Source organism: Ostrea edulis, chromosome 6, assembly GCF_947568905.1.
Source record: "Ostrea edulis chromosome 6, xbOstEdul1.1, whole genome shotgun sequence".
Lineage (NCBI taxonomy): Eukaryota > Metazoa > Mollusca > Bivalvia > Ostreida > Ostreidae > Ostrea > Ostrea edulis.
This window is the reverse complement of record NC_079169.1, coordinates 35,937,085-35,949,554: the sequence shown is the minus strand read 5'-3', so window position 1 is coordinate 35,949,554 and position 12,470 is coordinate 35,937,085. Positions and strand designations below refer to the sequence as shown.

The window sequence follows — 12,470 nt, the reverse complement described above, 5'->3', positions numbered from 1 at the left end:
CTTTGCAAAACATCATTGTCCATGTCCTTAGAAACATAAAGTACAATGTACTCGTTCATCATAAGTAATCATTTCACTAATTATAAGCAACAATTCGGACTAAATGATTGATGGGAATTATTTCATTTAAGAAATAGTAAAAAAAAAAAAAAAAAGATTTAATTTTCCTCTTATCATTAATAAACCACTCACCTGCGTTTAGTTGTGACGGAAATTTTCAGATATTATCTTTCTAGTCTAACTTATCACACAAGGTAAACACAATGTGCAATGCTGTATCTCTCTATTATGTTCTTTAAATATTGATGTATACAACGCGTCAAGATAGAAGGCTGAATTGCAGGTGTAACCGGTCAACAACTCATACGTACACACACACCCCAGCCTAGCGATCCCACCTCATGTGTTTCTAGGGGTCCGTGTTTTCTCTACTCTTAATCTTGTATTTTTATTGGATTGATGAGATTGATCATTGTTCGTTATCTTCACGTCTCATCAGTGTAAAGTCAAAAATACAACCGAACAAATTTGATAATTGGAAATACCTTCCTGGGTAGAAAGCGTGCTTCATCTTACATGGTATGATTAAAAATCGTTATGGCACATTTAGCATACATGTGTGCCATTTAGAATATAATTAAATGGGGGCATGAAAATCCACCGTAGCACATTAGAAAAACAATTGAAAATAAGAAAAACCTATTTATCAGCTAGATAGGTTACACGAAAATGTCTTTCTCAGTTGGATGAATGCAATCACTTTTTTCACTGACTGCAATTAAAATTTCCTAGGATGAGCATATATGGTATGGAAAAAAAAACGAAGAACAAACTACATAGCTTTTCTTAACTTTTGAATGTGATGTCTCCATATGAGTGAAAAATTCTCGAGAGAGACGTTAAACAAGATACAATCAACAATCAATTGAATGTAGTTACATTTCTTTTCATCTATTCGACTATGTGGTTACTTTTATTTTCATCTATTGGGAGATGTTTTAGTCTGGATGACCACAAAATAAAGATGGCAAACACCTAACGTCGACGTTCAATGAAATATACAAGTAAGAAAGGTGAAGATAACGAACAGTGATCAATTTCATAACTCCTATAAGCAATACAAAATAAATAGTTGGGCAAACACGGACCCTGGACACACCAGAGGTGGGATCAGGTGCCTAGGAGGAGTAAGCACCCCCTATCGACCTGTTACACTCGCCTTGAGCCCTATATCTTAATCAGGTAAACGGAGTTATCCGTAGTCAAAATCAGTGTGCCAAGAACGGTCTAACAATTGATATGAAACACGTAAGACAGCATTTGGCACATTGATAGGTTGTATTGACGAACTAGATCGTTATAACGACCATAAAATTTGCAAAATGTTGACTTTAAAACGAGACTGTTGAAACCTCTGTACCATCAACTTGTTTGTCAGTAGCTTGCCACGATTTGAAAACTGAACATACGCAGAACAAACCCTTGTGTATCGAATAAGTTGAGAAATATAAACACAATATGCAGATGATGATGGAATATTGTGAAATGAAAGACGAAGATAACAAACCGTGATCAATCTCATAACTCCTATAAGCAATACAAAATAAATAGTTGGGCAAACACGGATCCCTGGACACACCAGTGGTGGAATCAGGTACCTTGGAGGAGTAAGCATCCCCTGTCGACCGGTCGACAGAACGACGGTGAACTCTGTATCTTGATCAGGTAAACGGAGTTATCCGTAGTTAAAATCAGTGTGCCAAGAACTGCCTAACGATCGGCATGAAACACGTCAGACAGCATTTCAGCCAATGATAGGTTGTATATAATAATGTATAATATAGGAGTATCTAAATAAATATGGGAAGTTGACGATGGAGAAACTGAAATCATACCATTTGTCATAAATTTGAGTTGTTAGCTTGCCGCTAATATCTACTTTCAACAAAATATCTAAGCATGAAGCAGAAGTGGACGACTCTGTGGTGTCTTTTATTTCGAACTCACAAGGATACATCAAATCGACATATGAATGAAAGTTATTATAGTTGATAGAAAAACACGTCGTCGATATATCAAAATGTCGAATTGAAGGCCAGAACAAGAGATTTTTCTTCTCACGTATACTTTTTTTAATAAATTCTACTTCATATGAATTTAAAAACAGATTAGCTAACAAAGAAGCACAATTCATGCTCATGGGATTTCCAACATACCATTGGAAGACTTGATCACCAAAGTCCACGAAGATTTTGTCAATGAGCAATTTTTTATTTCAACTTCAGAGAACTTGTGCGTGGCATCAGAGTGATATGTAACAGTAATTTCTTTGGACGATTGATCACTAGATATGAATATTTCCGTTTTCCATTTTTGCCTATGATGTCACAAAGTCTAGTTTAAATTTATCCTGAGGAATGGTCGTGTAAAGTATTGAAAAGTAATAAATTTTGATGTTGATTTGAGAAAAGTTTTGTAATTTCAAGTTTACTAAAAGTTCTTTAGAATTTTTTCGAATCCACATTTGATTTACACTTCTGGCATATGTAGTTGCACAGTATGTTTGAAGTTTCTCCTTCACAGCTGTTAATATTTTCGTGAGGAGCAAAGATAGGGGCTTGGTAGAGCACTTACTGAATCCAGTAATGTAACGTTCTTTGTAAGGGTTTTTATGTAGTTTAGGAATCCAGTATAGGTGAGGTAACTTATATTCATTCGACCCAGTGACTGGGATATCAAATGTGTCTAAAATTGAAGCATGGTTCTGATTGATTGATTGATTGATGTTTTCCGCAACACTCAACAATTTTTCAATTATATGGTGGCGCCCAGTTTTTTTTTTTCGGTAGAAGAGAGAACCCAGATACAATGTACCTGGGAAGAGACCACCGACCTTCCGAAAGTAAATTGGGACACTTTCTCACTTACCGGGGCGATCGGGATTCGAACCCGCTCCGACAGAGGTGAGAGGCCGTGTGATATTGAGCGCGATGCTCTAACAACTCGGCCACGGAGGCCCCAACATGGTTTCGAAGAATTTCATCTATTGAAAGAATAGTTAGAGTATAAATACAATTACCAAACGTGGAATTAATTTCGTTTAAACTACAGTTGTAATAATTAGCCTTACAAACAAAGACAATGTTGTTACAAGTTTTGTCGGCTGGAATCCTTATGTAACCTATCTAATTCTTTTATCACTTCTGGTTTGCTTAGCACAGAATGATAAATTGTACGTACTTTTGTTTTAATGTCTAATGTGGAATTTTAATATTCCTCTTATACCATTATGACAATGTATTAAGTTCTTCTTTTGCATATTTAGCCTATCGTCTGGCATAATATTCGACAGAATTCATAATAAAGACGAAGTTCTGTCGCCAATTGAAAGACTGGGGTTCTGTGTATGCAAGGTGAAGATAACGAACAGTGATCAATCTCATAACTCCTATAAGCAATACAAAATAGATAGTTGGGCAAACACGGACCCCTGGACACACCAGAGGTGGGATCAGTTGTCTAGGAGGAGTAAGCATCCCCTGTTGACCGGTCACACCCGCCGTGAGCCCTATATTCTGATCAGGAAAACGGAGTTATCCGCAGTCAAAATCAGTGTGCCAAGAACGGCTTAACAATCGGTATGAAACATGTCAGACAGCATTTGACCCAATGCGAGGTTGTATTGACGAACTAGATCGTTATAACGACCATGGAATTTCCGAAATGCTGACTTCAATCGAGACTGTTGAAACCCCTGTACCATCAACTTGTTTGTCAATAGCTCGATTAAAAAACTTACTATACGCAGAACAAGCTCTTGCGTATCGAATCAGTTGAGATATATAAACACCATATGCAGATGATAATGGAATATTGCTACATAAATATGGGAAGTTGACGATGGAGAAGCTGAAATCATCCCGTTTGTCATACAGTTGAGTTGTCAGGTCTGCCGTTAATGTCTACTTTCAATAAAATATCTAAGTATGAAGCAGAACTGGACGACTCTGTGGCGTTCTTTATTTCGATCTCACAGAGATATATCACATCGACATATGAATGAAAGCTATTATTGTTAATACACAAAACGTCATCGATATATCTAAATGTCGAATTGAAGGCCACAGCGATAGATTTTTTCTTCTTGCGTAGAAGTTTTTGAATAAATTCTGCTTCATATGAATATAGAAACAGGTCAGCTAACAAAGGAGCACAATTCGTGCCCATGGGAATTCCAACAGACTGTTGGAAGACCTGATCACGAAAGACCACGAAGATATTGTCAATGAGGAACTCTAGCATATTTTTTATTTCAACTTAAGAGTACTTGTGCGTGGAATCAGAGTGGTGTTTAACAAAGTAAGTTTTTGAATGACTGATCACTACATATGAATATTTCCGTTTTTTGTTTTTGAAGAAGCAACTGTCTATGATGTCAAAAAATCTAGGTTTTAATGTTATTGATTTGGGAAAAATTCTGCGATTTCAAGTTTACTAAAAGTTCTTTAGAATTTTTTAGAATCCATATTTGATTAACACCACTTCTGGCATATGTAGTCGCACAGTATGTTTGAAGTTTCTCCTTCACAGCTGTTAATATTTTCGTGAGGAGCAAAGATAGGGGCTTGGTAGAGCACTTACTGGATCCAGCAATGTATCTTTGTTTGTAAGGGTTTTTATGTAGTTTAGGAATCAAGTATAGGTACGGTAACTCATATTTATTCGACCCATTGACTGGGATATTAAATGTGTCTAAAACTGAAGCATGGTTTTGAAGAATTTCATGTTTTGAAAGGGCAGTTGGAGTATAAGTATGATTACCAAAAGTGGAATTAATGCCAAGTTCGTTTAAAATACAGTTGTAATAATGAGCCTTACAAACAAAGACAATGTTGTTACTAGCTTTGTCAGCTGGAACCAAAACATATTCCTCATGTAACCTATTTAATTCTTTTATCACTTCTGGTTTACTAAACACAGAAGGATAGATGGTACGTACTTTTGTTTTCATGTATCTAATGCGGGATTTTAACATCCCTCTTATGCTTTTTAACCCATTCTGACACATGTATCAAGTTCTTCTTTTTCATATTTAGCCCATCGTCTGGGATATAATCTTCGACAGAATTCATAATAGAGATGAAGTTCTGTCGCCAATTAAAAGACCAAGATTCTCTGTATTTAGGACCTTTTAGAATAAGTGATTTGAGGATCTCATTTTCAACTATATCAACATCAACAGTAATGTCATGTCCAGCTGGACTATAGTTGAAAGAAGATGAAGAACATGTTGGTGGATTACGTATAAGATGGTCTATATCTAGGCACTGCAAAGTTTTTTATAATTAAAAAGTTTGGATGCAATAGTAGAAGTATAGCTGTAGGAAATACAGGGTGTAGACTTGAACTTGAAATAAGTTTGTATACACGACTGAACCCTTTTATGACGAAGAATGTTGCTTATGTTGACGGCATCTATTCCTTTGTTTGTAAATTTGAGCTTTTAGAACTGGCGGCATGATTTGGAAGGAATATCATCCATGGTCCGTGCTGGTTTATAGAGCCTATGATAGGCAACATCCATAATCATAGAGTTCAGTCTATATTCAGGTGTTGAAAAATCCAAGTATAGACTAGCCATTGCTTCTTCAATTAACGTGTGTAAAACTCTCAATGGAATAGAGTAAAGTTTTGTACGAATATGATGTGGACCTAATTGTCTGTTGACGTAAGGCAAAAGTGAATCAAACGTGACATCATTTATACTTGGTCTTTTATATGAACGATGTCCATGACTGCGTTTCCGTCTTTGGGTATTGGTAAAGAGTCCCATCACATTCACGTTAATTCCTTGTGGACTAGTCAAATTTCCCACATCATATACATTATCATTGGATCCATATGGAAATGCAGTGCCTAGGGTCCTGATCCAGTGATCTTCTCGTTGTCTACGAAAAGGGGTGCTTAATGTAGGATTGTTTGTGTGATGGTAATTTTTTTTCTAAAATCCTTACTCTCATGGACAAGATGGAGTGGTCCGGTGCATTAAAATGCTTGTAAAGAAGTTGGTTACCACCATTATTAATTTGACATTTGTGCCCCGATATTTTTTAATTAAGTGAATCCTTGGTTTCTCCTACATAAATTAAGCCACACAAGTTACACTCAATGGCGTAGACAACGTTAGAAGATTTACAAGTCAGATTATCAAAAGTTTTGGTACAGAAACTACGTCCTGTTAGATTACTACTAAATGAATTACTTGTGATCAGTATATCACAAGTTTTGCAATATCTGAGACCTTTTAGAATAAGTGATTTGAGGTCCTCATTTTCAACTATATCATGATCACCAGTAATAACCTGTCCAGCTGGACTATAGTTGAGAGAAGATGAAGAACAAGAACATGTAGGTAGATTAAGTATAAGATGGTTTATATCTAGGCACTGCAAAATTTGTTTGTAATTAAAAAGTGTGGATGCAATATTGGATGTATATTTGTAGGAAATACAGAGTGTAGACTTGAACTTGGAATATGTTGGAATACAAGACTGAACTCATTTATGACGAAGAATGTTGTTTATGTTACGACATATATTCCTTTGTTTGTAAATTTTAGCTTAAGGAACTGGCGGCATGATGTGTGGTGGTGTAAAGAGTCTGTGATTGGCAGCATCCATAATCATAGTGTTCAGTCTACATTCAAGTGTTGAAAAGTTCAAGTATAGACTTGCTGTGGCCTCTTCAAATAACGTATGTAAAACTCTCAATAGAACAGAGTAAAGTTTTGTACAAATATGAAGTGGACTAGTAAACTTACCCATATCATATACATTATCATTGCATCCATATGGAAATGCAGTACCTAGGGTCCTGATCCAGTGATCTTCTCGATGAAACAGATGTAGAAGAATCTTTTTTGCCTTTTATTTCATTAGGTTGAATGTTGTCTGGGGTGTTTCATATCAACTATTAGGCCGTTCTTTACATACTGATTTTGACTACGGAATACCTCATTTACCTGATGAAGATATAAAGCCCACAGTGCCTGTGACCGGTCATAGGGAATGATTACACCTTTTAGGCACTTGATCCCACATTTCATATGTCCGAGGATCTGTATTTCCCTTTCTCTTAATTGTGTATTCTTTTCTGGTAATTATGAGATTAATCACTGTTCGTAATCTTCATTAAGGTTGTTATTTTGTCATCAACGCCTGGGGATCCGGGTTAGAAGAGGTCCTCAGTTCCCTTTACTTGTCGAAAGAGGCGACTAAATGGGGCGGGCCTTCGGATGAGAACGCAAATCCGAGGTCCCATGTCAGAGCAGGTTTGGCACGATAAAGATCCCTTCCTCTTTAAAGGCTGTAAGCGCTGAGCATAGGCCTAGATTTTGCAGCAATGGTGATGTATCCATATGAGTGAAAAATTCTCAATGGGGACGGTAAACCATATCCAACCAACCTAGTTCAATGAAGTTATATCCTTATAAAGACCATATAATGACTTTGAATAAGACTTATGAAGCCCTTGTAAAACTACAATATTTATCTGTAGTCCACCTCGATGTCATCATACGCAGAACATTCTCTTTCGTATATGCGAGACATAAGCAAAGTGTACAGGTGATAATGGAATATTGGTACATAAAGATGGGAAGTTGACAATTGAGAAATTGAAGAGTTGCTACTTTGCCATTAACGGTCCAATAAAATACCCGAATATGATTAAGATATGGAAGACTTTGGCGTCTTTTATGTAGAGTTCACCGGTATATATGTAAGACTTTAAAGTGCGATTGTCGCTCCAAAGTGCGATGGTCACGCCAAAGTGTGATGGTCTGCGCCAAAGTGCGATGGTTTGTTAACGTTACGGACGCCAAAGTGCGATGGCCACGCCAAAGTCCGATGGTGCGGAGTTCAGTAACGTTTGTGACGTCACGTCATTGTGACGTCATTCTTAACGTCTATCAAAATGAAACCGAAGAAATGCAACACGGACGACAGCAACGGCAAAGTACATGGTTGAGGATAGTGAGAACGGCAAAGTAGATTTGTTGTCGAACTATCTACTTCGCCCAAACATTCTTTAATTCATGATCATTTATTACTTGTGACGTACACATAATAAAATCCTGGGGATATGCTATAACGCAAAACATTCTACATTTTGTATACGATTTCGCGTTGGAAAATTTTGTGTTTAATACACGACAACTAGATAAAATTGAAATAAGTTGAACTTCTTATTTTTCATGCATGGATTTTGGACTGATATTTTAGTGAAACAACACATGATTGGTACAGTCTGTACCAAAACACTGTGTCGTTTACAAACCAATGGGTTTCGGCGTGTCACACCATCGCACTTTGGCGTGTCAGACCATCGCACTTTGGCGCATGAGTGTGGACCATCGAACTTTGGCGTGTCACACCATCGGGGTTTGGCGCAGACAATCGGGGTTTGGCATGACCATCGCACTTTGGAGTCCAATGGCACTTTGGAGTCTTACATATATATAATCAACATATGAATCAAAAAGAGTATTTGATAGATTAAATGTCGTCCCTATATCTAAATGTCGAGTGGGGGCACAACATAGTCAGTTTATAAAGGTAGACATACCGTGAACAAGGACATTATAACATGTTTGAATACTTTCAGTGTAGTTAAAATTTTCGCGAGGAATAAAGATGGAACCTTGGTAAAACATTACTGAATTATGCAATTCACTTCCATACTGGTTTCTATGAAGTTCTGAATGTATATGTATTAGTACGTCATTTCAAATTCAATTGTCCCATTTAATACCATACTAGATGAAAGATGGGGACACATGGATGAAAGGCGAAAACAACTATCAATGATCAATCTCATAACTCCTATAAGAAATACAAATTAGAGAGTTGCGCAAACGCGGACCCCTGGATATACCAGAGATGGGATTATCTGCCTATGAGGAGTAAGCATACCCTATCGACCAGTCACACCCGCCGTAAACCCAATATCTCGATTAGGCAAAAGGAGTAATCCATACTCAAACTTAGTGTGCCAAGAATGACCTTAAAATCGGTATGAAACAAACAAACAGGATTTGTTCCAATGATAGGTTTCATTTGTAAAGTATCAATTCAGGGTAACAAAAAAGATTCTTAGAGGAGAAAATTTTCTAGAACAAGTAAAATTGTTATATATAAACTTTCTTTAGTTATTTTTCTGTCGTACACATAGAATTTTGGAAAGGCTGACTTTAAACGAGACTGTTGAAATCCCTGCAAAATGCTGACTTTAAACGAGATTGTTTACCAATGCAATATCAACTTGTTTGTCAGTAACCTGCCTCGATTTAAAACTTATCATACAGAAAACAATGTATTGTGTATCGAACCAGTTGAGAGATATAGATATCATTTCCAGGTGATAATGAAAAATTGCAACATAAATATGGGACGTTCACGATCAAAAAGCATCCCGTTTTTATAAAGTTGAATTATTAGTTTTCCGTTGATATTTACAATAAAATATTTAAATACAAAGCAGATGTAGAGGACTATGTTGTGTGAAAGGTAAAGATAACGTACAGTGATCAATTTCATAACTCCTATAAGCAATACAAAATAGATAATTGGGTAAACACGGATCCCTGGACACAATGGAGGTGGAATCAGGTGCCTGGGAGGAGTAAGCACTCCTTGTCGACCGGTCACACCCACCGTGAGCCCTATATCCTGATCAGGTATCCGTAGACAAAATCAGTGTGCCAAGAACAGTCTAACAATCGGTATGAAACACGTTAGAAAGCATTTGTCCCAATGATAGGTTGTATTGGCAAACTAGATCGTTATAGCGACCATAGAATTTACGACATGCTGATTTTAATCGACTATTGAAACACCTGTACCATCAACCTGTTTGTCAGTAGCTTGCCTCGTTTTAAAAACTTACCATACGCAGAACAAACTCTTGCGTATCGAATTAGTTGAGAGATATAAACTGCATATGCAGGTGATAATGGAATACCTGTATTGCTACATAAATATGGGATGTTGACGATGGGGAAATTGAAATCATCCCGTTTGTCATGCAGTTGAGTTGTCAGTTTGCCGTTAATATCTACTTTCAATAAAATATCTGAATATGAAGCTGACGTGTCTTTTATTTCTAGTTCACTGGGATATATCGAATCGACATATTAATTAGTACTGTTAATAGATAAAACATCGTCAATTTATTTAAATTTTAAGTTGAAGGTCACAGCAAGAGATACTATTGTCTCATGTTGAAGCTTCATAAGAATATAAAAACCGGTTAACTAACAAAGAAGCACAATTCGTGCTCATGGGAATTCAAACAAACTGTTGGAAGATCTGATCACCAAAGACTACGACGATATTGTCAATGAGGAATTCTAGCATATTTGTTATTTCAGAGTACTTGTGCGTGGAATCAGAGTTGTGTTTAACAAAGTAATTTTCCATATTTGTCAACAAGCAACTGTCTATGATATTAAAAATCTACTCTTTTAATTTATCGTGAGGACTGGTCCTGTAAAGTGTTGAATAGTCGTGGGTTTTGATATTGTTGATTTGAGAAAAGTTTTCCAATTTCAAATTACTAAAAGTTCTTTAATTTTTTTTTAGAATCCACATTTGTTTTACACAACTTCTGGCATATGTTGTGGCTCAGTACGTTTGAGGTTTTTCCTTCACACTGTTAATATTTTCGTGAGGAGCAAAGATAGGGACTCAGTAAAGCATTTACGGGATCCAGCAATGTATCTTTCTTTAAAAGGGTTTTTGTGAAGATTAGGAATCCAGTATAGGTACGGTAACTTGTATTCATCTACCCCATATACTGGGATATAAAATGTGTCCAAAGCCGAAGCATGATTTTGAAGAATATCATCTTTTGAAAGTGCAGTTGGGGTATAAGTACGAGTACCAACTGTGATAATGAGCCTTACAAACAAAGACAATGTTGCTACCAAAACATATTCCTCGTGTAACCTATTTAATTCTTTGATCATTTTGGTTTACTAAACATAGAAGGATATATGGTACGTATTTTGTTGTCATGTGTCTAATACGGGATTTTAATATTCCTCTTATACTTTTAATCCATTCAGACAATGTATCAAGTTCCTCTTTTTCATATTTAGCTTATTGTCTGGCATACTCGTCGAACGAATTCATAATAGAGATGAAGTTTTGTCGGCAATTGAAAGACCGACGCACCTTGAATTGAGAACCTTTTGAAATGAGGGATTTCAGGTCCTGATTTTCAACTACACCAGCATCATCAGTAATGACATGTCCAGCTGGACTATAGTTGAAGGAAGACAAAGAAAAGAACACGTACGTGGATTAAGCGGGGGATGGGCTATATCTAGGCACTGACAAATTTTGTTTGTAATTAAAAATTTGGATGCAATAGTAGAAGTACATTGGTAAAAAATATAGGGTGTAAACTAGAACTTGAAATATGTTGGAATACAAAACTGAACTTTTTTTATGACGAAGAATGTTGATTATGCTGAGGGATGCATATATTCCTTTGTTAGTAAATTTGAGATTAAGGAACTGGCGGAATGATGCGGAAGGATTATCATTTATATATCGCGATGATTTGAAGAGGTGTTGGTGGTCAACATCCATAATCATAGAATTCAGTATATATTCTGGTGTTGAAAACACAAAGTATGAAATAGCTTTGGCTTCGTCAAATAACGTATTCAAAACTCTCAATGGAATAGAGTAAAGTTTTGTGCGAACATGATATGGACCTAATTGTCTGTTGACGTAAGGTAAATGTAAATCAAGTGTGACGTCAAGTATAATTGGAATATAATATGGACGATGTCAGTGACTGCGTTTACGTCTTTGTACATATGGTCCCATCACATTCACGTTATTTCCTTGTGGACAAGTCAAATTTCCTACATTGTATACATTATCATTGCATCCATATGGAAACACAGTACATGCAGTCTCAGTCTTTATCAATGTTTAAATGTGTTTATAAATAAAACGTGCTTTTGAAGAATTTCGTCTTTTAAATGAAACTAGGATAATAACACTATTCTGATTCATCACAGAAGTATTTTCAAGGTGATCTTGAAAATCGTTGGAGTATTCCTTACAGGAGTTGTGATATTGATCATTGTTCGTTATCTTCACCTTTCATTGGCAACACTTACAAAGTTTCTGTTGAAATGTGCGAACCATATTTTGTATTCTCGTAAGACATATTTTATTTGAAACCTTGCACGTTTTCATGAGTTTCAACAGTCTTGTCTCCATATCATTGAAAGATTCTCAAGCGGGACGTTAAATAATATACAACTAACAGTCTCATGCAAAGTGTGTATTTTGCACATTATTTGGTTGTTATAATGTTCTTGGTTTGTTGAAATTCGTAGCCAAAATCAACATGTAAAGAGCGTTCTAAAAATTGTACGAGACATGTCAAAC

General features: G+C 36.2%; 1 protein-coding gene across 2 annotated transcripts in view; it reads right to left on the bottom strand.

Annotated features, from left to right (window-relative positions):
* The window catches only part of LOC125646905 (prefoldin subunit 5-like), a 29,518-nt gene extending 29,129 nt beyond the window's left edge, over nucleotides 1-389 (bottom strand). Inside the window, exon 1 of one of the 2 annotated variants that reach the window (XM_048873504.2) lies at nucleotides 193-389. The gene's annotated coding sequence lies outside the window, so the exon portion shown is untranslated. The remainder of the gene's footprint in view (nucleotides 1-192) is intronic. The other variant, XM_048873506.2, reaches the window with a different exon arrangement.
* Nucleotides 390-12,470: the final 12,081 nt, after the last annotated feature.